At 46.6% G+C, this 26316-nt stretch overlaps 1 protein-coding gene across 1 annotated transcript in view; it reads left to right on the top strand.

Annotated features, from left to right (window-relative positions):
- The first annotated feature begins 6825 nt into the window (after positions 1-6825).
- Positions 6826-26316, top strand: part of LOC126106836 (uncharacterized) — a 68631-nt gene continuing 49140 nt past the window's right edge. The window contains exon 1 of the mRNA XM_049913234.1: positions 6826-6906. The gene's annotated coding sequence lies outside the window, so the exon portion shown is untranslated. The remainder of the gene's footprint in view (positions 6907-26316) is intronic.

Raw genomic sequence — 26316 nt, 5'->3', positions numbered from 1 at the left:
CAATGTAGCGATCCGATGGAAGTGTGTGTGTATGGCGAATGCACGGTGAACGTCATCTGCCAGCGTGTGTAGTGCCAACAGTAAAATTCGGAGGCGGTGGTATTACGATGTTGTCGTGTTTTTCATGTAGGGGGCTTCGACCCCTTGTTGTTTTGCGTGGCACTCTCAGAACACATGCCTATATTGACGTTTTAAGCACCTTCTTGCTTCCCACTGTTGAAGAGCAATTCGAGGATGGCGACTGATCTTTCAGCACGATCAAGCACCTGTTCATAATGCACGGCCTGTGGCGGCGTGGTTACATGACAATAACATCCCTGTAATGGACTGGCCTGCCCAGAGTCCTGACCTGAATTCTACAGAACACCTTTGGGATGTTTTGGAACGCCGACTTCGTGCCAGGCCTCACCGACCGACATCGATACCTCTCCTCAGTGCAGCACTCCGTGAAGAATGGGCTGCCATTCCCCAAGAAACCTTCCAGCACCTGATTGAACGTACGCCTTCGAGAGTGGAAGCTGTCATCAAGGCTAAGGGTGGGCCAACACCATACTGAATTCCAGAATTATCGACGGACGGTGCCACGAACTTGCAGGTCATTTTCAGAAGGTGTCGGGATGCTTTTGATCACATAATGTTTCTAATACTTGTACACGGTCCAGTCAGGTTAAGGTGACCACCGCGTATGGTCGACGTCAAGGTGCAATAAAAACTAACAGTGGAGGGCATATAAAGCGTGTCGGGGGACGAGGAAAACAGTGCAGTCGTCGTCGCAATGCCGAAACGGAGCGATTTATCTGCCATCCAGACGGACATGATCATTGGCTTTACGACCGAAGGTACACGCATTTCAGAAACGACTAAGTCTGTAAACTGTTCGCGTGCCGCAGCCGTTAAGGTACACCGCGCAGGGCAAAATAGCGCATTCCAAAACCGTCGCCTAGTCAACAGTGGTGAACATGGGCCACAGCTGACACGGGTGAACGACGTTGCCGAAATGTTTACGGGCGAATAGAAGTGCAACTGTTGAGCAATTCACGACAAAACTGAACCAAGGGGCTAGTAACAGTATCTCCAGAGCGATAGTTCAGCGAAGGTTGCTGCGTATGGGCCTCTGCAGCAGGCGCAGGGTTCATACACCACTGGCCATTAAAATTGCTACACCAAGAAGAAATGCAGATGATAAACGGGTATTCATTGGAAAAATATATTATACTAGAACTGACATGTGATTACATTTTCACGCAGTTTGGGTGCATAGATCCTGAGAAATCAGTAGCCAGAACAACCAGCTCTGGCCGTAATAACGGCCTTGATATGCCTGGGCATTGAGTCAAACAGAGCTTGGATGGCGTGTTCAGGTACAGCTGTCCATGCAGCTTCAACACGATACCACATTTCATCAAGAGTAGCGACTGGCGTATTGTGACGAGCCAGTTGCTCGGTCACCATTGACCAGAAGTTTTCAATTGGTGAGAGATTTGGAGAATGTGCTGTCCAGGGCAGCAGTCGACCATTTTCTGTATCCAGAAAGGCCCGTAATGGACCTGCAACATGCGGGCGTGCATTATCCTGCTGAAATGTAGGGTTTCGCAGGGATCGGCAGGGATCGAATGAAGGGTAGAGCCACGGGTCGTAACACATCTGAAATGTAACGTCCACTGTTCAAAGTGCCGTCAATTCGAACAAGAGGTGACCGAGATATGTAACCAATGGCACCCCATACCATCACACCGGGTGATACTCCAGTATGGCGATGACGAATACACGCTTCCGATGTGCGTTCACCGCGATGTAGCCGAAAACGGATGCGACCATGATGATGTTGTAAACAGAACCTGGATTCATCCGAAAAAGTGACCTTTTGCCGTTCGTGCACCCAGGTTTGTCGTTGAGTACACCGTCGCAGGCGCTCCTGTCTGTGATGCAGCGCCGGCCGGAATGGCCGAGTGGTTCTAGGCGCTTCAGTCTGGAGCCGCGCGACTGCTACGGTCGCAGGTTCGAATTCTGCTTCGGGCATGGATGTGTGTGATGTCCTTAGGTTAGTTAGGTTTAAGTAGTTCTAAGGTCTAGGGGACTGATGACCTCAGAAGTTAAGTCCCATAGTGCTCGGAGCCATTTTTTTTTGTGATGCAGCGTCAAGGATAACCGCAGCCATGGCCTCCGAGCTGATAGTCCACGCTGCTGCAAACGTATTCGAACTGTTCGTGCAGATGGTTGTTGTCTTGCAAACGTCACCATCTGTTGACTCAGGGATCGAGACATGGCTGCACGATCCGTTACAGCCATGCGGATAAGATGCCTGTCATCTCGATTGCTGCTGATACGAGGCCGTTGGGATCCAGCACGGCGTTCCGTCTTACCCTCCCGAATCCACCGTTCCATATTCTGCTAACAGTCATTGGATCTCGACCAACGCGAGCAGTAATGTCGCGATACGATAAACCGCAATCGCGATAGGCTACAATGCGACCTTTATCAAAGTCGGAAACGTGATGGTACGCATTTCTCCTCCTTACACGAGGCATCACAACAACATTTCACCAGGCAACGCCGGTCAACTGCTGTTTGTGTATGAGAAATCGTTTGGAAACTTTCCTGATGTCAGTACGTTGTAGGTGTCGCCACCGGCGCCAGCCTTGTGTGAATGCTCTGAACCGCTAATCATTTGCATATCACAACATCTTCTTCCTATCGGTTAAATTTCGCGTCTCCAGCACATCTTCGTGGTGTAGCAGTTTTAATGGCCAATAGTGTATATCCACGCTGACTGCCTTTCATCGGCGACGACGACTGGAATTTGTAAGCCAGTACCACAACCAGACGTCCAGTGGTTGGCGACAGGTGGTGTTTTCATGTGAGTCACGCTTAATGCTCTATGGGACAATGGTAGTTCGCGTGCATGGCGTGAAACGTCTGGAAGTAAACGTCCTGTAACAGTCCTCGAAAACGTCCAGATGGGAGGGAATTCCCTGGATGATCTCGTTATTCTGGAATGCATAGTGGATCAACAAAAGTATGCATCTATTTCTGGCCATGTCCACTCCCCTACATTTAATTTGCTTTTCCTCGGTACTATGGCATCTACCATCTGGACAGTGGAATGTGTCACAAAACTCGCAGTGTAACGTGCATGTTTCGAATAGGTTCAACTACATCTACGTCTACGTGATTACTCTGCCTGGCAGAGGGTTCAATGAACCACCTTCATGCTATCTCTCTACCGGTCCACTCTCGAACGGCGCGCGGGAAGGTTGGTTGGTTGGTTTGGGGAAGGAGACCAGACAGCGAGGTCATCGGTCTCATCGGATGAGGGAAGGACAGGGAAGGAAGTCGACCGTGCCCTTTTTGAAAGGAACCATCCCGGCATTTGCCTGGAGCGATTTAGGGAAATCACGGAAAACCTAAATCAGGATGGCCGAACGCGGGGTTGAACCGTCGTCCTCCCGAATACGAGTCCAGTGTCTAACCACTGCGCCACCTCGCTCGGTGCGCGCGGGAAAAACGAGCACTTAAATTTTTCTGTGCGAGCCCAGATTTCTCTTATTTTATCGTGATGATCATTTCTCCCTTTGTAGGTGGATGCCAACAGAATGTTTTCGCAATCGGAGGAGAAAAATGGTGATTGACATCTCATGAGAAAATCCCGCCGCAACGAAAAACGCCTTTGTTTTAATGATTGCCACTCCAATCCACGTATCATGTCTGTGACCCTATCTCCCCTATTTCGCGATAATACAAAACGAGCTGCCCTTCTTCGTACTTTTTCGATGTCATCCGTCACTCCCACCTGATGCGGATCCCACACCGCACAGCAGTACTCCAGAACAGGGCGGACAAGCGTGGTGTAAGCAGTCTCTTTCGTAGAACTTCTAAGTGTTCTGCCAATGAACCGCAGTCTTTGCTTTGCCCTACCCACAATATTATCTGTGTGATCGTTCCAATTTAGGTTATTTGTAATTGTAATCCCTAAGTATTTAGCTGAATTTACTGCCTTCAGATTTGCGTGACTTATCGCGTAATCGAAATTTAGCTGATTTCTTTTAGTTCAAATGGCTCTGAGCACTATGGGACATAATATCTGAGGTCATCAGTCCCCTAGAGCTTAGAACTACTTAAACCTAACTAACCTAAGGACACACATCCATGCCTGAGGCAGGATTCGAACCTGCGACCGTAGCGGTCGCGCGGTTCCAGATTGAAGCGCCCCTAACCGCTCGGCCACACCGGCCGGCTTTCTTTTAGTACTCGTGTAAATAACTTCATACTTTCCTTATTCAGGGTCAATTGCCACCTTTCGCACCATACAGATATCTTATGTAAATAATTTTGCAAGTTGTTTTGATCAACTGATGACTTTACAAGACGGTAAACAATCTAACACGGCTACTCAGATTGTCTCCTATGTCGTTAATATAGATCAGGAACAATAGAGGGCCTATGACACTTCCTTGGGGAACGCCGGATATTACTTCTGTTTTACTCGATGACTTTCCGTGTATTACTACGAACTGTGACCTTTCTGACAGGAAATCACGAATCCAGTCGCACAACTGAGGCGATACTCCGTAGGCACGCAGTTTGGTTAGAAGACGCTTGTCAGGAACGGTGTCGAAAGCCTTCTGGAAATCTAAAAATATGGAATCAATTTGACATCCCCTGTCGATAGCACTTATTGCTTCATGAGTATAAAGAGCTAGTTGTGTTTCACAAGAACGATATTTTCTGAAACCGTGCTGACTATGTGTCAATAAATCGTTTTCTTCGAGGTACTTCATAACGTTCGAATGCAGTATATATGTTCCAAAACCCTACTGCAGTTAGTGATATAGGCCTGTAATTTAGCGTATTACTCCTACTTCCCTTTTTGGTTATTGGTGTGACTTGAGGAATTTTGCAGTCTTTAGGTACGATCTTTCTGTGAGCTAGTGGTTGTATATAGCTGCTAAAAATGGTGCTATTTTATCAGCATACCCTGAGAGGAACCTGACTGGTATACAATCTGGACCGAAGGCCTTGCCTTTATTAAGTGTTTTAAGCTGCTTTGTTACGCCGAGGATATCTACTTCTATGTTTCTCATCTTGGCAGTTGTTCTTGATTGGAATTAGGAATATTTACTTCGTCTTCTTTGGTGAAGGAGTTTCGGGAAACCGCGAATAATAACTCTGCTTTAGTGGCACTGTCATCAGTGACTTCACCGTTGTTATCGCGCAGTGAAGGTATTGATTGCGTCTTTTGCCACTGGTGTGCTTTATGTATGACCAGAATCTCTTTGGGTTTTCTGCCAGATTTCGAGACAGAATTTCGTTGTGGAAATTATTAAAAGCATCTCGCATTGAAGTGTTACCACACTCCTTTGGACATTAACCTCCCCTGATTTAACCTCAATCGAAAATCTATGGGACCACCTGTTCCCGCCCTGGATCCTCCTCCAGCCGAAACACTGGAGTCGACATGGCTCCATAAGCCTGACAGTACCTTTCATAATGTCACTGATTCTATTGCTGTGCGTCTGCGGTGCAAAAAGTGATTGTTCAGGTTTTTTGCAGGTGCTCACAGTAATGTGACTGGAGAGGGTGCATTGCACAGAGGTACTGTTTCGTAAAGGCACTGGACTACATGGAACATGCGTTAGCTTTCTGCTTATAGCGTCTAGCTCTGCAAGGAATATGTCTCTTCAGTCCTGCTGAAACATGTACGTTTGATATAAATGAAGCTTCAAGTATTATTAAAATTACATAACTGACTGTAATCTGAAATACAACTGAAACTTCCTGGCAGATTAAAACTGTGTGCCGGACCGAGACTCGAACTCGGGACCTTTGCCTTTCGCGGGCAAGTGCTCTACCATCTGAGCTTCCTGAGCACGCCTCATGCCCCGTCCTCACAGCTTTACTTCTGCCAGTACCTCGTCTCCTACCTTCCAAACTTAACAGAAGCTCTCCTGCGAACCTTGCAGTACTAGGACTGCTGAAAGAAAGGATATTGCGGAGACATGGCTTAGCCACAGCCTGGGGGTTGTTTCTAGAATGAAATTTTCAATCTACAGCGGAGTGTGCGCTGATATGAAGTGGTTCGCAGGAGAGCGTCTGTTAAATTTGGAAGGTAGGAGACGAGGTACTGGCCGAAAGTAAAGCTGTGAGGACGGGGCGTGAGTCGTGCTCGGGTAGCTCAGTTGGTAGAGCACTTACCCGCGAAAGGCAAAGGTCCCGAGTTCGAGTCTCGGTCCGGCACACAGTTTTAATCAGCCAGGAAGTTTCATATCAGCGCACACTCCGCTGTAGAGTGAAAATTTCATTCCTGAAATACAACTGTTAGAATAGGCATGCCACGTGGCTCAAATGGCTCTGAGCACTATGGGACTTTACTACTGAGGTCATCAGTTTCCTAGAACTTAGAACTACTTAAACCTAACTAACTTAAGGACACCACACACATCTATGCGCGGGGCAGGATTCGGACCTGCGACCGTAGCGGTAGGTTTGGTACCGACAGGGCATACACGCCCTCGTTTCGCGCTGGAGAAAGGCACAGAACGGGATGGAGATTACCTGAAAAAAATAGGGTGCGCAGATAAAACACCATTCTTTGTTGGCGCATTGCTTTCTGGGCAACCTTCGTAGCTTCTGCCATGGTATCAGATAAAAACTTCAACATCGAAGTGAATGACTCTGGTGCAGCGTGTTTTTGTACCGACGATCGCGGAATACACATGAGAGGGGCCCCTCTGCCACTTGTGGCCCGCATAATGGTCCAGCCTCCTCCTCTCCCCCCCCCCCCCCCCCCCCCGGCATCACGCGGCCCGCGCGGCTATCACAGCACGCGGGGTCACAACAGTCGCCTTGTGACCGGCTCTGCGAACACATCATCGCGCTCTGCTACACCACGACGTCCGTTTCACCGAGGTAAGCTGTGCAGCAAATGGGAAAGCCAGCGACAAATGTGGAAGTACCTTCTGGGCTTAACGGTGTACTTCCGGATAATCAGCCGAGCTGCTGATTCCGTTCTACACACGATATTCCGACGACCGACGCAACCCTAGTCTTCAGGTGCTGCCAGTTTTGTTGTTATGTGTGCTCGCTGCTTGGAATGCAACGCCACTGAACTGTTGGTGGTCTCACTCCGCTATTTATAGCCGAGTTCGACTCCCGCACCCACTACGCCCTTTGATGCTCTTTTTGTTTAAATGACATTCCATGTTACGTATATTTTCTCAGCACTGTTGGATGTGATGGTCGGCTAGAACTTAATAAATTGAGTTCCGGACGCCTACTTAAAGCCTCCGTCCAGTTATAACTGGTCATCATCATCATCATCATAAACTAAAGGCTATGCCTTGTCGATTTAGCCATGTCACTTTCTCCATTGTCATCCTCTTCAGTTTCTTCATACGATTTTATCCCCATATCTTCTTTGGTGGCCGGCCGGAGTGGCCGAGCGGTTCTAGGCGCTTCAGTCTGGAACCGCGCGACCGCTACGGTCGCAGGTTCGAATCCTGCCTCGGGCATGGAAGTGTGTGATGTCCTTAGGTTAGTTAGGTTGAAGTAGTTCTAAGTTCATGGGGACTAATGACCTCAGATGTTAAGTCCCATAGTGCTCAGAGCCATTTGAACCATTTTTCTTTGATGTTATTAAAATACGTTGCTCTTGGCCTGCCTATTGGTTTTTTCCCTAAAACTTTTCCTTCAAATACATTCTTTAGGAATTGGTTGTGTCTCATTATGTGCCCTATCATTTTTGATTTTCTTCTTCCTATATAATTTAGCAGGGTTCTGTTCTCATTCACTTCTCTATTCATTACTTTTTCTGTCTACCCAGCTTGTTTTCGTCATTCTTCTCCATCTCCACATTTCCATTGGTTCCAGTCTCTTTTTCTCTGCCTTTCCCAGAGTCCACGCTTCTCATCCGAATGTTAAGACACTCCAGACAAAAGTTTTGGCTAACTTTTTCCTACTTTCCAGGCTTATATGATTATCTGTTAGTAAATTCGTTTTATTTTGGAAAGCTTGCTTTGCCAAGGCTATTCTGCTCTTAATATCCGTGATACATTTATTGTCGCCAGCAGGTCATCCGACGCATTTATTACGACAGGCTTGTTAACCCTCGCAATGCCAAAGGGCGGAAAGGGGGGGGGGGGGGAAGGTGGTACTTTATGCCCACCTTTTGAAGAAATTGTAATCTAGTAAGTTTCTTTATATTCTGAAACTCTGAAAAATAAATGTATTGTTTGTAATAAATTCATCTACCGGATAATATATATAACGTCGTGTGACTAGGGCCTCCCGTCGGGTAGACCGTTCGCGGGGTGCAAGTCTTTCGATTTGACGCCACTTCGGCGACTTGCGCGTCGAATGAGATGAAATGATGATGATGAGGACAACACAACACCGAGTCCCTGAGCGGAGAAAATCTCCGACCCAGCCGGGAACCAAATCCGGGCCCTTAGGATTGACATTCTGTCGCGCTGACCACTCAGCTAGCGGGGGCAGACTTCTACCAGATGCCAAATACCTTTTAAACTTTTCAGTTAAACCTCATGCAAAAATTTAAGTCTCAATAACAGATTTCACTTTCCCCAATGAATGCCCTATTCAATATTTCGAGGTTCAGAGCCTGAGAGTAAAAATCAACCACAGTGAACGAAATTTGTATTTTTAAAATTCTTCTTTGTAGTGGTCATGAATTCAGTAGTACACATTATTGAAAGTATCCTGATACTGCTAAGAGTGTGCTGAAAGATATCGTCAGGTTCTGGACCATACTTACACATCAGTACCCTTATAAAAAGCAAGTTGTTGATCTAATTCAACAACACTTGACGATTTTTTTTCTTTTTTAAAGTTTTTTCGGTTGGGCACGAGGTACCCCTCCCCTCCCACTTCCTAGCGAGTTACGGAAAATTAAATACGCCCTTCTACGAACCTGCCGTCTGCACCACGTTGCTGGTCTATTGTACTGTATTTCATGGTTACATTCCAGTCAGTGGTCTGCGACAGCAGATTTGCTTAGTTGCTTTAGTCAGTTGTGTTGAATCTCTACTCAGCTGTTCTAATGGTCCGGTCCACTGGTCCACTTAAGAAACAGCTTGGTTGAACACCCGGAACTACGCTATTTGTCAAACACGCCGACAGAACCTGGATGGTCACATGAGTATGATGACCAGCACGTGGCTTTGCGGTAAGGCTGTTCGGATTAATCGAAACATTTGGATTCGTCTGTTTTAACTGACTTTATTAACAGTGGGAAGATTGGACAGACTATTTAGAATTATGTACCTCGCAGAATATCTAGAACAATTATCGACAGGAGATCTCAAGTTGATTCCGCATTTCTAGTTTCCAGAAGTTTTCGACACCGTTCCTCACAAGCGGCTACTAATCGAACTGCGTGCCTACGGTGTAGCCATGTCGGAGGGAACATTGTATCAAGCCACAGAGACACTGTAAAATAAAAACACTGCACTGCCGTGTTTAGTAGATCTGTTGCATCTTCTGAGTATTCTGCCAATAAAACACAGTCACTGATTCGTCTTCCCAACAACGATTTCTGTGATGGTTCCGATTTAAATTGTTTCTAATTATAATTACTAGATATTTAGTTGAACCTATAATCTACAACTTGATGTGTCTTCTTTAAGGTAAGTAGCAAACTGTCTTTTCCTACATTGCTGATGTTTCTACCTGGAGTTTCCATTGTTTGACCTTTAAATTTGTGTTATTTATCGTGTGCCTGAAACTGAACGATCTTTTTTTAGTACTCAGGTGGGGGACTTCACATTTTTTCTTGTTCAAGGTCAACTGCCACGTTGTGAATCATACTGATGTCTTGTCGAAATGATTCTCGAATTCGTTTTGATCATCCGATGACTACTAGACAGTGAACAAGAGTTTCGTGAGGTTGGTCGGTTTGTGGGATTAAAGGGACCAGACTGCAGCGGTCATCGGTCCCTAGAGCTTCATACGCATGAACTCTATCAGTGCTGTTCAGATCGTCTGCTGATCGTTTATATACATTAAGAATAGTAGAGCGCCAAATCACTCCCTTGAGGACCGCAGATATCACGTCTGTTCTACTAGATGACTTCGCACAATGTGATTTTTCTGGCAGGAAATCACGAATCCACTTGCACAGCTGTTACCGATACTCCGCAGCCACACGATTCGATTACAGGCCGCTTGTGAGCGATGGTATTAGAAACTTTTTGGAAATCTAAAAATACAGAATTAACTTGAGATCTGCTGTCGGTAATACTCATTAATTCTTGTAAATAAAGAGTCCGCTGTGTTTCCAAAAACGATGTTTTCTGAATCCGCGTCGTTGTGTGTCAATAGTCATTTTTATCCGAGGTAGTTGATGTGCTTCAGAATCCTGCTACAAACCAATGCATGACTAGTTTGATTTCCTGTAACAAGCTAGCACTGAGAAAAAATGAAGAACGAAGAACGAAGTCGACCGCATCTTTTTAAAGCAATGGTGCCGACTAGTATTCGGATGTGTACAGGTACCTTAAATGTACTAGTTTTTGTGGCATCTATCCCGGGGGGGGGGGGGGGGGAGAATTATACTGGAAAGCACTCTGGGAAATATATATACCACAGGAAAGGGTAGAATTCCAGTTACAAACGGGGAACAATATAATGAAATCTGCTCTGATTCATTAGTTAAAATAACTTTTGTTATAAATAACGGTGCACAACATTGCTACGTATGTGTGGAGTAAGGTGCCTTAAAATGTTACACGTAAAATGTTTACGTGATCTATCGAAAAACTAAATATCTCAAGGAATCTTTGATAAACTTAAACATGAAAAAATATTATTATTATTAGCAGGTGTCGGTAAGATATTGGTATCTCTTTCTTAGGACCGTAAATTATTTATTATTTCTTACCTCAAAATATTGTCTTTGAAACGGTAATCGATCACCGTGAAGCGGCCTATTTGAATAAAACTGGTAGTCCACAAATTACGATAAATGCTGCACATGCAATATATTCAAGTAAGGCCTGTCAAAAAGAAACTATTTACGCACTCTCAGGCGTTTACTCCTAAGAGAAACTATGGAAACATTAAAATAAATGTTACGGCCGGTAATGGCGGCCAACAATGACCTATTGCGCGATCTTTCCGCGCCACTGCAGGCACTGAAAATTAGAGAAGTTGTTAGTTCCTGCATGGGACAGGATGTCTACTTAAGTGAAAAATAATTACTCTATCTATAACATACTTCAACAACTATTAAATTATTACAGACTCACAATGTTCGATCGCAGACCGTTGCGTGCATTCCAGAACAAGAGAAAACTAGTAGCGAATTCTTTTTCCTTGACCAATGATAAACAAATATAATCTTTTCATTCTAATTACACAGAACAAAGAGTTTATTATTATACAATTTCTATGCCGATCTTATCGACAATAATCTTAAATTAATTTTAGCTCCTTTTTTCTTTACATACGCCTCAATCAAATTCTTTTTGCGCATAGTCAAAAATATTTTAGTAAAAAAGCGTTCGCCGGCCGGAGTGGCCGTGCGGTTCTAGGCGCTACAGTCTGCAGCCGAGCGACTGCTACGGTCGCAGGTTCGAATCCTGCCTTGGGCATGGATGTGCGTGACGTCCTTAGGTTAGTTAGGTTTAATTAGTTCTAAGTTCTAGGCGACTGATGACCTCAGAAGTTAAGTCGCATAGTGCTCAGAGCCATTTAAAAAAGTGTTCACTTTATGTAATTTCATCATCAGGTATCGGTAAAGCTGCAAGTTAACCCCGGACGTTTCTTTCTTTCGTCTCTCAGGTGACCGTATCAGGATCACTAATATCCTCAGTAAACAAAGTATGCACACTTTCGTTAACTGCCTCCTGCGGAGGATGTTGGGTGTTTTCGGAGTTGTATCTCCAAAGCAGTTACGACACTTGGGGCGTTACCATGAGGAATAACTCAGTGAACTGCTATGAAGAAAAACACAATCTGTCATACGTCTGTGAGTACGTCTCATGTCGCAGTTAACAGCTGTGTCCCTGTCACCACTGGAAGTCAACAAAAAAACTCAGGCACGCTTGCACAGTCCGAAGGCACTGTACGTTAACACTCCACCTCATGGAAATGTTTCAGTTTCCCTAAACCACATCTGTTTTCCAGTTAATATACGCTAACCAACTTTCTTAGCTGTGTGTTGCTCCATCTCTGCAACGCAATACACCAGCAACTCTCCGCGGCATGAACGCGACATGTCATTCGTAGGCTCCCGGAGGTATGTGACGCCAGATATCCAAGCATACGGCACGAAATTCCCGAAAAATTTCGGGACGGTGTTCTATGGGCGCGGAGCTGTGCCCGAAAGCGTCCCAGGCGTTTTCCACCAGGTCCGCAACAGACGAATCTGGTGGCCAAGACATAACGTGGGAGGGAGGTTACACGTGGTACCCCTATCTGTCGAGTGTTGTTCGTGAGTAAATGCACAAAATAAATTTCATTTTACAAATTATAGCCCTGTTACACGTGTAATCTACCTCTTACTAATCGGTCTATCCTGCCTGCGATATAAAATATGACCGTGGATCGCGTGTATGCCTAAGGGATTTTTTCTAATTGTATAAGGCTATCTTTCCCGAAGAAGTGATACCGATAAGTAGGAGAAAAGTGTACAACCGACCCTCCTGATGGAAAGTCTACTAAAAATAAAAGTAATTAAACCGAACAGGGCTATAATTTGGAAAATGAAAGTTATTTTGTGCATTCACTCATGAACAACACTGGACAGAAAGGGGTACCACTGATCATGAATCGAAAGTTATACTAATGAATGAAAAAGAAGAAGATGATGTAGTATTAAACACTGACGTGGCAACTAAAGATTGCCACGTTTTTTTAAAAAATTTTTTGACACTAATTTTAAGTGAATATGTAGTGATAAAGTTATAAATGCGTCAAGATGAGTTAATGGCTTACCATTAGTAACTTGACAGGAATTGCACCTACAATAATTTTATCGTATGATATCCGAGCACGAACATTCTGTTTTACTACTACTCTAAGAATCATTGTCGGCTTGAATGTATCGTGACTGAAAGTTGACGTGTGTTCTCTAAATCTTACTGAAATTTTTTACGGGTGCCACACAAATTACTGCTTAATATATATTACGAACAGTTTTTAGCAGCGTATTTGATGTCATTCAATATCACAGCTGTGCAGTTTCGATACATCGTTGTAAAGATTCACTGCTTATTTCGGAATACCAGTTACATGGAAAGTTCTCAAGAAGGTACCAGTCTGTGGAAACGGTTGGGTAAGCAAAATAAGAGAAGCGATAGTAGTGGAGGCAGAAGTTGTGTTTTCCATTCAGTGGGGAGATAAGTGGAGCGGTCTTTTTTCGTGCCGGTGTTGCATAATGGGCACAACAAGCGGACCGCGTCGGTCAGGGAGTACGGAGTCACGTGTTTAGCGTCAAGCAACTTCCGTACGGCGCCGAATAGCTCATATATAAACACGTGATTGTAAAGGAATCATATAAATTTTTTTTTTTTAATATATAGACACTAGTTCAACTACCAGAGATTAATGCGTAAAGCATTTGCTGAACAAAAGAAGTTTAACGCTCTTCGTTTATTAGTTTTAGAATACCTTCCGCTGCTATCCTGTCCTAGTGTTAACACGTGTTCTGCCATTTCTTACTGATAAAAACTGGGTTAAGTAAGGAAAGTTATTTTGACGCAGAGCGATTTCGTCTTTTGTGATACCGTGGGTCTCAGCTCCTGAAATTCTGGAAAATTATTACTATTATTTTAATTTTATACAGAGAATTTAGATGGAGGCGACGATCTTCACGGCGACGCTGCTCAACAATAGAGTTACGTGAAAGTGTTCATCTTTTTCCTTTCGTGGCCGCTACCGTCAATATCAATATATTTGCCGCGACATTCAGAACCTGCAGTCTTTCTTTTCATTTAATTTCGAAGTCAACGCACTTACATTCTAAGGTGAATAAATGCATTTAACTGTAGTTCTTTTTATCCAGGCCACAGGGGATGATTGCACTCAAAATGTACGTGCCTCTATCCCGTCCATATGTTCGTTACCTTTGAGTGTGTACAAGTGTAACTATATTTAAGACTCAGTTCCTACGCAGTATTAACGTTTTCTTTTTAATTTTTGACCACTCATTCCCGAATGTACGTGCCCTCTTATTGTCAGTCGGCCGTATTCTTTAATAACATTATTTGTAATATTCAGTGGCTTAGTTTCTACAATTGATCTTTGCCTGTGTCGCAACAGCGCTTCACGTGAAATATTAATTACCGGACATCCACAATAACTTTGATTTCAAAATTTCGACGACCGACTGAATAAAGATTTTTCTAACAATAAAAATAGCAAAACATAATAATACACTCCTGGAAATGGAAAAAAGAACACATTGACACCGGTGTGTCAGACCCACCATACTTGCTCCGGACACTGCGAGAGGGCTGTACAAGCAATGATAACACGCACGGCACAGCGGACACACCAGGAACCGCGGTGTTGGCCGTCGAATGGCGCTAGCTGCGCAGCATTTGTGCACCGCCGCCGTCAGTGTCAGCCAGTTTGCCGTGGCATACGGAGCTCCATCGCAGTCTTTAACACTGGTAGCATGCCGCGACAGCGTGGACGTGAACCGTATGTGCAGTTGACGGACTTTGAGCGAGGGCGTATAGTGGGCATGCGGGAGGCCGGGTGGACGTACCGCCGAATTGCTCAACACGTGGGGCGTGAGGTCTCCACAGTACATCGATGTTGTCGCCAGTGGTCGGCGGAAGGTGCACGTGCCCGTCGACCTGGGACCGGACCGCAGCGACGCACGGATGCACGCCAAGACCGTAGGATCCTACGCAGTGCCGTAGGGGACCGCACCGCCACTTCCCAGCAAATTAGGGACACTGTTGCTCCTGGGATATCGGCGAGGACCATTCGCAACCGTCTCCATGAAGCTGGGCTACGGTCCCGCACACCGTTAGGCCGTCTTCCGCTCACGCCCCAACATCGTGCAGCCCGCCTCCAGTGGTGTCGCGACAGGCGTGAATGGAGGGACGAATGGAGACGTGTCGTCTTCAGCGATGAGAGTCGCTTCTGCCTTGGTGCCAATGATGGTCGTATGCGTGTTTGGCGCCGTGCAGATGAGCGCCACAATCAGGACTGCATACGACCGAGGCACACAGGGCCAACACCCGGCATCATGGTGTGGGGAGCAATCTCCTACACTGGTGATCGTCGAGGGGACACTGAATAGTGCACGGTACATCCAAACCGTCATCGAACCCATCGTTCTACTATTCCTAGACCGGCAAGGGAACTTGCTGTTCCAACAGGACAATGCACGTCCGCATGTATCCCGTGCCACCCAACGTGCTCTAGAAGGTGTAAGTCAACTACCCTGGCCAGCAAGATCTCCGGATCTGTCCCCCATTGAGCATGTTTGGGACTGGATGAAGCGTCGTCTCACGCGGTCTGCACGTCCAGCACGAACGCTGGTCCAACTGAGGCGCCAGGTGGAAATGGCATGGCAAGCCGTTCCACAGGACTACATCCAGCATCTCTACGATCGTCTCCATGGGAGAATAGCAGCCTGCATTGCTGCGAATGGTGGATATACACTGTACTAGTGCCGACATTGTGCATGCTCTGTTGCCTGTGTCTATGTGCCTGTGGTTCTGTCAGTGTGATCATGTGATGTATCTGACCCCAGGAATGTGTCAATAAAATTTCCCCTTCCTGGGACAATGAATTCACGGTGTTCTTATTTCAATTTCCAGGAGTGTATAAACTAAAAAAAAAGGTCTCCGTCTTCAGGCTACGAGTGGCCTACCGGGACCATCCGACAGCCGTGTCATCCTCATAGAGGATACGCATAGGAGGGGCGTGGGGTCAGCACACCGCTCTCCAGGTCGTTATGATGGTATTCTTGACCGAAGCCGCTATTATTCGGTCGAGTAGCTCCTCAATTGGCATCACGAGGCTGGCAACAGCGCTTGGCGGCCTCGATAGTCATCCATCCAAGTGCCGACCACGCCCAACAGCGCTTAACTTCGGTGATCTCACGGGAATCGGAGTATCCACTGCGGCAACGGCAGATTTAATTTCTCGTTGAAGCTCAGTGGTCCACATGCACTGAGGTGACAAAAGCCATGGCTGGTATGGTGTCGGACCTCCCTTTGTCCAGCTTAGTGTCGCAGCTCGACATGGCATCGACTCAACAAGGCGTTGGAAGTCCTCTGCAGAAATATTGAGCAACGCTGCCTCTACAGTTGTCCACAATTACGAAACTGTTGACGGTATAGGATTTTTTGCACGAACTGACCTCTCGATTCTGTCCCATAAATGTTCGATGCGATTCATGTCGGACGATCGGGGGGGGGGGGGGGGAGGGGAGCAAATCTTTCCCTCGACCTGTCCAGGATGTTCTCGAAACCAATCGTGAACAATTGTGTCCCGTTGACATGTCGCACTGTCATGAAAACATGCAGTCCATGAATGGACTCCAATAAGCCGAACATAACCATTTCCAGTCAATGACCCGTTTAGTTGGACCAGAGGACCCAGTCCATTCCATGTAAACACAGCCCACACCATTATGGAGCCATCACCAGCTTGCACAGTGCCTTGTTGCCAACTTGGGTTGCTGGCCCCGAAGGGTTTCCGCCACACTCGAACCCTACTATCAGCTCTTACCAGCTGAAATTGTGGGTCATCTGGCAAGGGCACGATTTGCCAGTCGTCTAGGATCCAACCGATATTGTCACACAGAGAGGGGCTGCAGGCCATATCGTGCTGTTAGCAAAGGCACCCAAGTCGGTCGTCTGCTGCCACAGGTCATTAAAACCAAATTTCAACGCACTCTCCTAACGGATACGATCGGCTAACGTCCCACATTGGTTTCTACTGTTATGTCATTGATTGCTGCTTGTCTGTTAGCACTGACACCTCCACGCAAACGCTGCTGCTCTCGGTCGATCGACCGACGTCCCACATTGATTTCTACTGTTATTTCATTGATTGCTGCTTGTCTGTTAGCACTGACAACTGCACGCAAACGCCGCTGCTCTCGGTCGTTAAGTGAAAGCCGTCGAACATTGCGTTGTCCTTGGTGAGACTTAATTCATGAAATTTGGCATTCTCGGTACAATCTTGACACTTACGATCTTGCAATATTAAATTACCTAACGATTTCCTGAACACAATGCCTCATGCGTCTAGCTGCAACCGCCATTACGCTTTGGGCAGCCATAGTCATGTCGGAAACCTTCGCACATGAATCACCTGACAACAAATGACTAATGAACTGCCCATTTATACCTTGTGTACGCTATACTAACGCCACCTGTATACGTACATATCGCTATCCTATGACTTTTCTCATGTCAGTATATTCTGTACTAAGACCTACAACTTGCCCAATTTCAATCGTTCTTCTTTTCTGTTAATGTTCTTCTTGTGTTTTTGAATTTCTGTCTGTGCCTCGTAGAATAGTAATGATTAGAATCTGATTAAACCTTGCTATCAGAATTATCATCGTCTGATGGCTCCTGCAGCACTGAAGACGAAGCTTTAGGCAAAGAATTGTGCCTCGGACCACGGCCTAATGACCATATAACGAATATTACCAAAAATGCACATACCGGCCGCGAAAGCCTGTATTATATGATTATTTACATAGATACGTATTCCAGAGCTGCACTCATGGGTTTTAGCTATTTAATTGGTATTTTCAGGGGATTTTTATTTTAGGCCCCCAGTTTCGGCGGCTCACCCGAGTCAAACAACAAAAAAACTTTAGTTTTCAAATGGCATCGCAGATTATAAATGTTTGTGTCGTTAAAGCTTCTGATGATGTCAACAGCATTGGAAGACGAAACTTTAGGGAGAGAACTATGCTTTGGACCATGGCCTAATACACGTAAAACACAAATAACCGTAAATGTGAATAATGTTCTGTCGCTCCAGTTGTGACCCAACTCCAAAGAATATTAACCATTAGAACCTGGAGTGAACACCAGTTCCATCTGTATGCAGCAACGTAATATATAAAAATGAATGTTTCATTGCTCATGTTCTATGCATTCTTACACTAGTCATCCCATTGCGATGAAACTTTGGTCAATTGCGTAAGCACGCTCGAATACAGTGAGAACCAGGTACCACCCCGTAGGGGTGGGTGTTAAAAAGGGATGACATCAAAGCTTAAGTCAGGAACGTCTGCAGCAGTTTCATTCAAATTTGATACATTGTGCCAAAGACCTTGCTGCAGCGGTAACACCGGTTTCCGTCAAATCACCGAAGTTAAGCGCTGTCGGGCTTGGCTAGCACTTGGCGGGGGGGGGGGGGGGGGGTGGTAGGGGGGGGGGTAGGGGGGGGGGGAACCGTCCGGGTCTGCCGAGAGCTTTCGCAAGCGGGGTGAACTCAACCTTTGTGAGGCCAATTGAGGAGCAACTTGACTGAGAAGTAGCGGCGTCAGTCAGGAAAACTAACGATGACTGGGAGAGCAGTGTGCTGACCACACGACCCTCGGTATCCGCATCCGGTGCCGCTACAGGGCTGAGGATGACACGGCGGCCGGTCGGTAGTGTTAGCCTTCATGCCTTATTCGGACGGTGTTCGTTCGTTTGTTTGCTACATACATGATTCACTGTTTGTGTAAAAGTACTTTGGGAGCAAGATACCCTAATATCCATAGGGGGGGCGATGGCTGTGAGAGGGAGTAGAAAGACCGGTAATGACGTGCTGCTTTTTCTTTCCTGTAATTTTATGGCAGTAGGGGTATTTTAAGGGGCTCCGGAACGCCCTATACTTGCAATGTTAAAATAACGCTTATAAATTACATCTTTCCTCACAAAGTATTTGAGGTAGGAAGTTGAACTTTTTACAGATTATTTATTGGAATATGGGCTACAACTTAACACAGGGATTTTACAAAATTTTAGTTCAGTTATTAAAGATCATTTTTTTCAATTGTAATGAAAATTCACAACATTTTTTTGCAATTTTTTATTTATATATTCAAAACTATACAGTTCTTTGGAAAAAGGCTATGTTAAATTATGCAGAAGGTACTGTGTAACATTTATTGAAAGTTTGAAACAAATATGTTTGGAAGATCCTTAGAAAACATGTAATTAGTATGAGAAAATAAAAGTTTTGGGAATCGAGCGACAAAGATTGGATTAACTTTTTAGTGCATTCCAGGTCCATAGGATGGATTATCTTCATCCTTCGCAAACTCCTCCTCCAGCTTCCTCTTGTTCCTCCTACTGCTTACTCTTGCTTGTATTTCTAGACTCTTTACAGCCCTGTCTGCAGCCCGAAGGCGTTCCTTGTCTAAAGCAAGCATCGCTCGTACCATGTTAGAACCTATCTTCATTCCCATATTTCTAAATACCTTGCACCTTACAATGTTGCCATCATTGAAAGTCGCAACAGCATCATACACACCAAAGTGAAGTGTTTCTATTCCAACAAATACAGTCTCGGGGATTCTCGACCATATAACACTATTTACACTTTCATTGGGGTTTTGAGTTTTTCCGTGAATACACTTTTCAACAGTTCAGGTGCTGCTAAGTCTCTGAAAATAGGTTTTATCACCTCTATTATTGCATGAGGCAGACTATGCTTATGAGTGTACACTTCACCAGTTAGCAATCCTTTGTTATATTTACACCAACTGTCTTCTTCTTTGGGACACAAGCTATGTTGGGGATTTTCATCGGTTGAAGAAGTATGAAAAAAAAGAGCCCAAACAGCCTTCTTCATTTCGTCGACACTTTGTGTATTTTGCCTAATAGCCATTCCATAATAGTCCTGTATTTTGTCAATTACACTGTCAGTTAACCTTCCCTTCCCATCCAACCCTTTACCATCAATGAGTTTTTGTTTTTTGTACGAAGCTTTCAGTCGGCGAAGTCTTGTTCCCATTCGCTTCTGTACGTGTCCAATACACTCAAATTTCTGCACTACAGCATCATCACCATATGGCTTCAGTCCTTGAACATGTTTGAAACTTTTAGAAACATCGTCACCAAGGTAATTAACATATCGCACAGCGCCACAGTGGGTCACGCCCATGTAGAACACATTTCAAAAAAAATTTAAAAATAGTTGTAGTCTTCGGAACTGAATAAATTATATATCTATTAAAAGGTAATAGTCTGCAGAGTCAGAAAACGCAAAAAAGTAAAAATTGAACTTTTCATGATTTTGAGCCTTTCCGGAGCCCCTTAAAACAATGAAGCGCAACCTGTCTCTTATTTGCGTCGTTCAGTGCATCATCCACATCGCGAGAATGAGCACAGAAGCGAGCCAATAATTTTGCCAGCGTGTTTACTGGCCAGAGATGACGCCAAACGCCTCAGTATCGACTCATGTTTAACGTCCTCTCTAGAAGCGCATTATATAAAACAGCACACAACCAGGCAGTTGTCAAAGAAAGTCTTTTTTCTCCAACGACGATCAATTACTGGCAGAATTACAAATTTCTTCCGAGTTAAGATGAAAGTGCCGCGCAAAATTCACTAGATATACGGATGAAACACGTATACAGATAAATGTGAAATATGATGAAGCCGCCTCCTGTTATCAGTCGAGTCAAGGCATCGTTCTGCGGCAACGTTCCCACTAGTTTCCCACTCGTCATTTCCAGGCAGAGTGCCGGGTCCGTATCATCTTCTCTCTCTCTCTCTCTCTCTCTCGCACTATTTTTGTTTCCTCATCTTTTGAGGGTCATTTCGTTAGGGTTTTTGTCCTGTGGACATTTGTTACTGACGACTGTCTGACGAGTGTTTTTAGTTTTGTAGCTTGGCGTTTGGGTTGGCGCTGCAGTCTGGAACCGCGAGACCGCTACGGTCGCAGGTTCGAATCCTGCCTCGGGCATGGATGTGTGTGATGTCCTTAGGTTAGTTAGGTTTAACTAGTTCTAGGTTCTAGGGGACTAAAGACCTCAGAAGTTGAGTCCCATAGTGCTCAGAGCCATTTGAACCATTTTTGTTTGGGTTGCTCTTTGCTGTTGGTGCCTATTCTTTTACGTATTTTCTGAGTTACCATACATGGTTGGCGGGAGAGACTGGTGGATATGAGTTGATGGTCTAATGAGCTTAGGTGGTGATACCTGATTAACTGAGATATACTATTCTTATTGCAATTATTATTACTATCGTTTTTCTACTTTTCAATACTTTTTATTTATTTCTGTTTTATTTTTAATTTTGTTCATGTTTTTATGAAGATTTTACTTGTTTACTTATTTTTTAAGTTTTCTTCATATATGTACACACTGAAGCGCCAAATAAACTGATACAGGCATGCATAATCATATACAGAAACACGTGAACAGGCAGAATACGGCGCTGCGCTCGGTAAGGCCTTTATAAGACAAGTCCCTGGGGCAGTTGTTAGATCGTTTACTTCTGCTACAGTAGCAGGTTATCAAGATTTAATGGAGTTTGAACGTGCTGTTATAGTCAGAGCAAAAGCGCTGGGAGACAGCATCTCCGAGGTAGCGATGAAGTGGGGACTTCCCAGTCCGGCCATTTCACGAGTGTACCGTGAATATCAAGAATCCGGTAAAACGTCAATTCTCCGACATCGCTGCGGCCGGAAAAAGAACCTGCAAGAATGGCACCATCGGAGACTGAAGAGAATCGTTCAACGTGACAGAATTGCAACCCTTTCGCACACTGCTGCAGATTTCAATTCTGGGCCATCAGTTAGTGTCAGCGTGCGAACCGTTCACGAAACATCATCATTGTGGGCTTTCGAAGCCGAAGGTCGACTCGTGTACCCTTGATGACTGCACGACACAAAGCTTTACGCCTCGCCTGGGCCCGTCAACACCGACATTGGACTGTTGAGGACTGGAAACATGTGGCCGGGTCGTACGAGTCTCGTTTCGAATTGAATTGAGCGGATGGACGTGTACGCGTATGGAGACAACCTCATGAATCCATGGATCCTGCATGTCGTCAGCGGACTGTTCAAGCTGGTGGAGGCTCTATACTGCTGTGGGGCGTGTGCAGTACGAGTGATATGCGACCCCCTGATACGTCTAGATATGACTTTGACAGGTGACACGTACGTAAGCATCCTTTTTGATCATCTGCAGCCATTCATGTCCATTGTGCTTTCCGACAGACTTGGGCAATTGGAGCAGGACAATGCGACACCCCACACACCCAGAATTGGCTCCAGGAACACTCTTCTGAGCTTAAACACTTCCGCTGACCACCAAACTCCCAGAGATGAACATTATTGAGGATATCTGGGATGCCTTGCAACACGTTGTTCAGATCTCCACTCCCTCGTACTCTTACGGATTTATGGATACCCCTGCAGGATTCATGGTGTCAATTCCCTCCAGCACTACTTCAGACATGCCACGTCGTGTTGCGACACTTCTGCATGCTCGCGGGGACCCTAAACGTCTATTATTATCATTTTGTATGCTTTGCTTTAATAGTCTGAACTGGCTTTTTATTTGTTTCCCGTTAACCAAGTAAGATCCCATTGGGACCCTTATGTAGGTCTCTGGTTGGGTCGTAACTTACTAGTGATCTTATTCGTTAGCTGTTTCATTTAGCTGGGATTCCGTAAAAGGATTGTGCCGGATCTTGGAAACGTTGCTTTACGTAATGGACTTCGGTGGCTTCGTGGAGGTCTGCTATGGGAAAACGGAAGGGAAGATGTAGCGCACGTTTCTGTGCCCTGTGCAGCACTGCCTGTGGTTTCTTAATGTGCGTTGCGGCCGCGTAACCCTATACAGGGCACGCATGTTCCCTTTTTGGAGGTTAGAGTAAACGCACACGCCCGTACTTGCGGCGAGAGAACTTTTTGCGTTCAGAATGGGATACAGGGTGCTCATAGTTACACAGGCGCGGCGGCGTAAATCAATCCTCAGTATGCGGCTTCCAGGTCAACCTCTTATCCAGGGTTATGACCTCCCCCCCCCCCTTCTCAAGGTATCTGTGTCTGTGTGTCGCCACGGTAGTTCCCGTCCGCCGAGCCTGAGGTGCAAGGGCCTTCTCCTTATCGGGCCTGGTTTCCCGAGCCCCGTGTAATTAGCATTGCCTGTGAAACTTCCTGGCAGATTAAAACTGTGTGCCGGACCGAGACCCGAACTCGGGACTTTTGCCTTTCGCGGGCAAGTGCTCTACCAACTGAGCTACCCAAGCACGACTCAAGCCCCGTCCTCACAGCTTTACTTCTGCCAGTACCTCGTCTCCTACTTTCCAAACTTCACAGAAGCTCTCCTGTGAACCTTGCAGAACTAGCACTCCTGAAAGAAAGGATATTGCGGAGACATGGCTTAGCCACAGCCTGGGGGATGTTCCCAGAATGAGATTTTTCACTCTGCAGCGGAGTGTGCGCTGAAATGAAACTTCGTGGCAGATTAAAACTGTGTGCCGGACCGAGACTCGAATTCGTGACTTTTGCCTTTCGCGGGCAAGTGCTCTACCAACTGAGCTACCCAAGCACGACTCACTCCTCGTCCTCACAGCTTTACTTCTGCCAGCGCACACTCCGCTGCAGAGTGAAAATCTCATTCTGGAAACATCCCCCAGGCTGTGGCTAAGCCATGTCTCCGCAATATTCTTTCTTTCAGGAGTGCTAGTTCTTCAAGGTTCGCAGGAGAGCTTCTGTAACGTTCGGAGAGTAGGAGACGAGGTGCTGGCAGAAGTAAAGCTGTGAGGACGGGGCTTGAGTCATGCTTGGGTAGCTCAGTTGGTAGAGCACTTGCCCGCGAAAGGCAAAAGTCCCGAGTTCGAGTCTCGGTCCGGCACACAGTTTTAATCTGCCAGGAAGTTTCATATGAGCGCACACTCCGCTGCAGAGTGAAAATCTCATTCTGGAAGCAATGCCTGTGTTTTTTCGTTGCTGAAAGTGATGTGCCACTTCTTAGCACATCTTTATGTTGCGTCCAGGACAACGTACAGTCGACTAGTGACCGGTGTGAGTTTCGCGTAAAGAACGCAGTGTCGCCCGCACATTGTGCCGTTTTTACCAAGGGTGTAGTGGGGGTGTCTGCCGGTGGGTCCCATTACCGACTCTGTGGCACTCCGGCACGGATGCGTCTTCTTGTGGAAAGGGAAGTTTCAAGTTTAACGTAAGAAATTCTACACGTAAGATAGCTTCGTAGGAGTTTGACTATGCATCCACGGAAGTCTTGGGTGTGTAACTTGGAAAGCAACCCATCGTGCCATACTGTATCGAAGGCTTTAGCTACGTCGAGTAGCGCTATCCTGCAATAGCTTCTGCGGTTGAAGGCTCCTGTAACGGCCTCAACTACACTCCTGGAAATGGAAAAAAGAACACATTGACACCGGTGTGTCAGACCCACCATACTTGCTCCGGACACTGCGAGAGGGCTGTACAAGCAATGATCACACGCACGGCACAGCGGACACACCAGGAACCGCGGTGTTGGCCGTCGAATGGCGCTAGCTGCGCAGCATTTGTGCACCGCCGCCGTCAGTGTCAGCCAGTTTGCCGTGGCATACGGAGCTCCATCGCAGTCTTTAACACTGGTAGCATGCCGCGACAGCGTGGACGTGAACCGTATGTGCAGTTGACGGACTTTGAGCGAGGGCGTATAGTGGGCATGCGGGAGGCCGGGTGGACGTACCGCCGAATTGCTCAACACGTGGGGTGTGAGGTCTCCACAGTACATCGATGCTGTCGCCAGTGGTCGGCGGAAGGTGCACGTGCCCGTCGACCTGGGACCGGACCGCAGCGACGCACGGATGCACGCCAAGACCGTAGGATCCTACGCAGTGCCGTAGGGGACCGCACCGCCACTTCCCAGCAAATTAGGGACACTGTTGCTCCTGGGGTATCGGCGAGGACCATTCGCAACCGTCTCCATGAAGCTGGGCTACGGTCCCGCACACCGTTAGGCCGTCTTCCGCTCACGCGTCAACATCGTGCAGCCCGCCTCCAGTGGTGTCGCGACAGGCGTGAATGGAGGGACGAATGGAGACGTGTCGTCTTCAGCGATGAGAGTCGCTTCTGCCTTGGTGCCAATGATGGTCGTATGCGTGTTTGGCGCCGTGCAGGTGAGCGCCACAATCAGGACTGCATACGACCGAGGCACACAGGGCCAACACCCGGCATCATGGTGTGGGGAGCGATCTCCTACACTGGCCGTACACCACTGGTGATCGTCGAGGGGACACTGAATAGTGCACGGTACATCCAAACCGTCATCGAACCCATCGTTCTACCATTCCTAGACCGGCAAGAGAACTTGCTGTTCCAACAGGACAATGCACGTCCGCATGTATCCCGTGCCACCCAACGTGCTCTAGAAGGTGTAAGTCAACTACCCTGGCCAGCAAGATCTCCGGATCTGTCCCCCATTGAGCATGTTTGGGACTGGATGAAGCGTCGTCTCACGCGGTCTGCACGTCCAGAACGAACGCTGGTCCAACTGAGGCGCCAGGTGGAAATGGCATGGCAAGCCGTTCCACAGGACTACATCCAGCATCTCTACGATCGTCTCCATAGGAGAATAGCAGCCTGCATTGTTGCGTAAGGTGGATATACACTGTACTAGTGCCGACATTGTGCATGCTCTGTTGCCTGTGTCTATGTGCCTGTGGTTCTGTCAGTGTGATCATGTGATGTATCTGACCCCAGGAATGTGTCAATAAAGTTTCCCCTTCCTGGGACAATGAATTCACGGTGTTCTTATTTCAATTTCCAGGAGTGTATTCTCTGACCTGCTGTGGGGCTGCATGTTTTTGTCTAAATCCAAATTGGAAGTCTGGGAGGATTTGCGATGTGCTGACGGTTGGCAGAAGACTAATGGGTCTGTAGTGCTATGGGTCCTTTCCTGGTTTTGCTGTCGCAACCACAAACGGGTGGGGGCATGTTATCTCGCTGAAGACGTTCACAATGTGTGTGGCTGGCAGTGGTTGTATCTTCACAGAAACTGGACCACAGGCTCCTCTGCTTTCTCTGCAACGGCTGGGCGAATCGCGCGCGCCCGGTGAGGGGCGATGAGGGGGGGGGGGGGCGGGGGGAGCGGCGCTCGCGGACGATGGAGGAGGTGGGGGTGGAGGAGGGGGGGATCGTGATGGCAATGATGGGGGGGGGGGGAGCTTCCCGGAGTGTTTGAGGGTTCTGGTATTGCATCCTTGTGCTGCCTGTCTATTCCATCCGCTGTCTTCGTCGCTTTCACATCAGAACGCTCCTGTCGCATTCTTGCTAGCCCTCCATCTCAAGCAGAGCTTACCTGGAAACCGATCATCATCGACCTGAATCTCCATTGCTTCTTAGATGATCGAGTCCCAG

The sequence above is a fragment of the Schistocerca cancellata genome, chromosome 10 (genome assembly GCF_023864275.1).
Source record: "Schistocerca cancellata isolate TAMUIC-IGC-003103 chromosome 10, iqSchCanc2.1, whole genome shotgun sequence".
NCBI classification, from domain to species: Eukaryota; Metazoa; Arthropoda; class Insecta; order Orthoptera; family Acrididae; genus Schistocerca; species Schistocerca cancellata.
This window is presented reverse-complemented; position numbering and strand designations above follow the sequence as displayed.